Raw genomic sequence first — 3,600 nt, 5'->3', positions numbered from 1 at the left:
AGAAATCATCCCCCCCTCAGGATGGCCACGCCTTAATCCCTTCTCCATTCTTCTCTTGGGTGCAGCGTGTTCCTCAAGCTGCCAAACTGCTGGATTGAACCTAACTACGCAGTCGACCCAGTAAGATCCAGCCGCCTTTACCACACCACCACGGGGGGGGGGGCGGGGGCTGGCCCCTGGCTCCTGCATCTTATTTTCCTAATAGAAGGCTGAAACTATCTCTTCATTCTCCTAGTCCTTCAGCACACCTCTTAACGTTACTAAAACGGGTCTTAACATTGTTCTTGGCTCTAGAACAACACCATTTAGAGCCTAGACATATGTGACTCATGTATGTAAGTTAAAAATCTAGTGGCCACATTTAAAAAGTAAACAGGTGAAATTAATTTTAGGTATGTGTTAAACCCAATTTACTCAAATAGAATTTCAACATGCAGTCAATATAAAAACACTGAAATCTCCTACATTCTTTTCTCATACAAGTCTTAAAAATCCACCGTGTATTTTACTTTTAACTGCACATCACAACTCCATATTTGCAGTGTGCAATAGCCATGTGTGGCTAGTGGTTCCTGTATTTAACACACAGCTCAGAAATCAAATGTAAACAACACTCGAGGTCTCTGTTCTCATGGGGTTTAATATTGGAAGGACACCGGAAAGTAAGCTGACAATGTAATTGCAAAACTTGCTAATTATTAGGAAACAAGTGGTTGACACAGAGAATACCAGGTATCTGTTTTAGATTGAATGGCTAACAAAGGTTTCTGATGAAGTAGCAAGCTGTCATCTAAAAGATATAAAGGGATTATCTTGGGAAGAATGAGAAGAACCTTCAGAGCTATAAGCACGCTCAGGCAAGTTGCCCTAGGGAGGGACAAAGGTCCAGTTGAAGAAAATAAAACTGGGGATGGAGCTGGGTTGGGATGGGGAGAGCTGTTAGGAAACAATTCAGATTAAATGCAAAGATAGGTCATCAGATGTACATTTTGGGGTCATTCTAGTGCTGAACATTTATCCTGGGCTGACCTCTATACTAAGTGCTAGGGAGTTGGGAAGGTGGGGGGACACACAGTTAAATGAACTACGGCATAGAACACCGACTATGACTTGGAATTTGAGAGATCTGACTTCGAATCCCACCTCAGCTCCTTATTAACTATAGGATCATGGGCAAATTACTGAAATGCTGAGTCTCAATTACCCCATCTGTGAAATGGAATTCTAACAATTACTAATAATTTAGGGCTATTGTGAATATTAGAAAACAACTAGCATGGTACCTAGACACAAGGCAGGCTTTAAATAAATGGTAGCCATCGTCAGACTCAGCATCTAAGATGCTGTTCTTTGGAGCCTGAGGTCACCTGTGAGTCTGGGGTTCAGTTCCCAGCTCAACCTAACAGGCTGGGTGTAGTGGCATATACCTGTAGTTCCAGCTAGCTGTGAGCCTGGGTCAGGAAGATCCTAACATACAAGACTATCAAAAGTCATGGGGGAACCAGCAGTTAGCGTAATGGTTATGTCGCTGGACTCCCACGTACTCGACCGCGGTTCGCGTCTCGGACCCGGTGGCTTAAATCTCACGCAGGGCGTATGTGCGTGTGTGCCCAAGATCCCGAGAGGAGAATGGAGGAGAAGGGATTGCGGTGTGACCATCCCCCCTGAAGGGTGATTTCTCGCTTTCTGTCTCTATGTCTCTGTCTGTCTGGCGAGCGCACACGCCCTATAGCGAAAACCTCTCCAAAAAAAAAAAAAAATCATGGGGACCAGCAGTTAGCATAATGGCCATGTCACTGGACTCCCATGTAGTCGACCGTGGTTCAAGTCCTGGACCCGGTGGCTTAAACTCATGCCAGGTATGTGTGCGTGCGTGCCCAAGATCCCGAGAGAAGAATGGAGGAGAAGGGATTGCGGTCTGGCCATCCCCCCTGGGGGGTGATTTCTCACTTTCTGTCTCTCTTTCTCTCTCTGTCTTTCTGGTGAATGCACGTACCCTATAGCAAAAACCCCTCCGAAGAAAAAGAAAAGGAAAAAATTAATCTCTGTCGAGGGCTAGCAGGTGCTGTGGTGGTTAAGGTACTGGACTCCCACATGCCCTGCCACATGGTTTGAGTCCCAGACCTGGCAACTTGAAAATCACACTGGGCGTGTATGTGCATGCCCAAAATCTCAGGAGAAGAATGAAGGAGAAGGGGTCGTGGCATAGCTATCCTCCTTAGGGGGCGATTTCTCACTTTCCCTCTCGCTGTCTCTGGCAAGCACATGTGCCCTGTAGCAAAAGCCTTTAACAAAGAGGGGAAATTTCATCTCTCTCTTGCTTACTCTCATAAATAAATAAGCCTGTTATTAATCAATCAGTAAACTGACTTTAAAGTCTAGTAGCCAGCTAAACAGTCTTTTAGTCCATGTGGGAGTTGGCTTCCTCTGCACAGTGCCTGACCACTGTACTATAGGGCCAGCCAAGCCCTACTAATTTATGAGATCTGGTCTGAACCTTCAGGAATTATTTTCTAAATCAACTTAATCTTATTTCGAATATGCCATTATCCTGCATTTCTTTCAGAATTTATAACTTCAGTACAAAAAATCAGTATTTTTGTGCTATTGAAATGTGGCTTTGCTCTCAAATAATTGTTTTGTTTCTTTCAGTTGGTTACAAGGAGGTACATACACATTCTTTATTTCCCTTCCTCCTCCCCTCTCCAAATGTTTTATATAATACTCTACTCATTTGTTTATTCAGTGAGCAATTGGAGGGTAGCACTATATTTAACAAGCACTATTCATTTGAGTGCTTTATATATCACATGTGATCACTGATGACTGGTATCACTTTAAATTCGTGTCCACAAATCTCTTGGGTGCCCAGCATTGCCTGAGCTTCCACAACAAGTTTACTCTCCCACACGCCAGATGCCTGTCATATCTTCTCTTCTCCACAAAACTCCAATATTACTTCCCTCCCACTCCAATTGATAGTCTCGGCTCATTCTTCATTGAGAAAACAGAAGCGAGTGAGAACCTCCTCATCCTCTCAACATCACATCTACCAACCTACAAATACTTTCTGCCTTTACTCCTTCCATTGAAAGAAACATTCCTGTTCCAATTAAAATCCAACTCTTGTGTGCATTGGATCTCATCCTCTTTCACTTTCTCAAAGTCTGTGTTCCAGTTGTTATCCCTTTTCCTATATCATATTTATCCTTTCTAGTGGATCATTTCCAAAAATGACCAAATATCTCCTGTCTTAAGAAACACCCTCACTTGAGTTCAGGTTCCTCTTTGGCTACTTCTTTCCTGTAATTGGTTCCACCTCCTTCCTATGTATGCTCTCCTTCATGGCATGACTTCTTGAAAGAATTGTTTGTGCTCTCTTACTCTATTTTCTCATTACCCATTTACTCCAATCTACTAGAATCAGGTTTTCCAGCCCTCCTTTCTCACTGAGATCATTATTAGGTTGCTAGTGACTTCCATCTTGATGACACCAGTGATCCCCACACTTCATCTTGCTTGAACCTCTTAGGGGTACCCAACACATTAAGCACTCCCCTTCTTTAAAGATACCCTGCAGGCCCAGCCATAATGACACAC

This window comes from Tupaia chinensis, unplaced genomic scaffold (assembly GCF_000334495.1).
Source record: "Tupaia chinensis unplaced genomic scaffold, TupChi_1.0 Scaffold000477_2, whole genome shotgun sequence".
In the NCBI taxonomy this organism is placed as follows: Eukaryota; Metazoa; Chordata; class Mammalia; order Scandentia; family Tupaiidae; genus Tupaia; species Tupaia belangeri.
The sequence above is the reverse complement of the archived record's forward strand: the minus strand, read 5'-3'. Positions refer to the sequence as shown.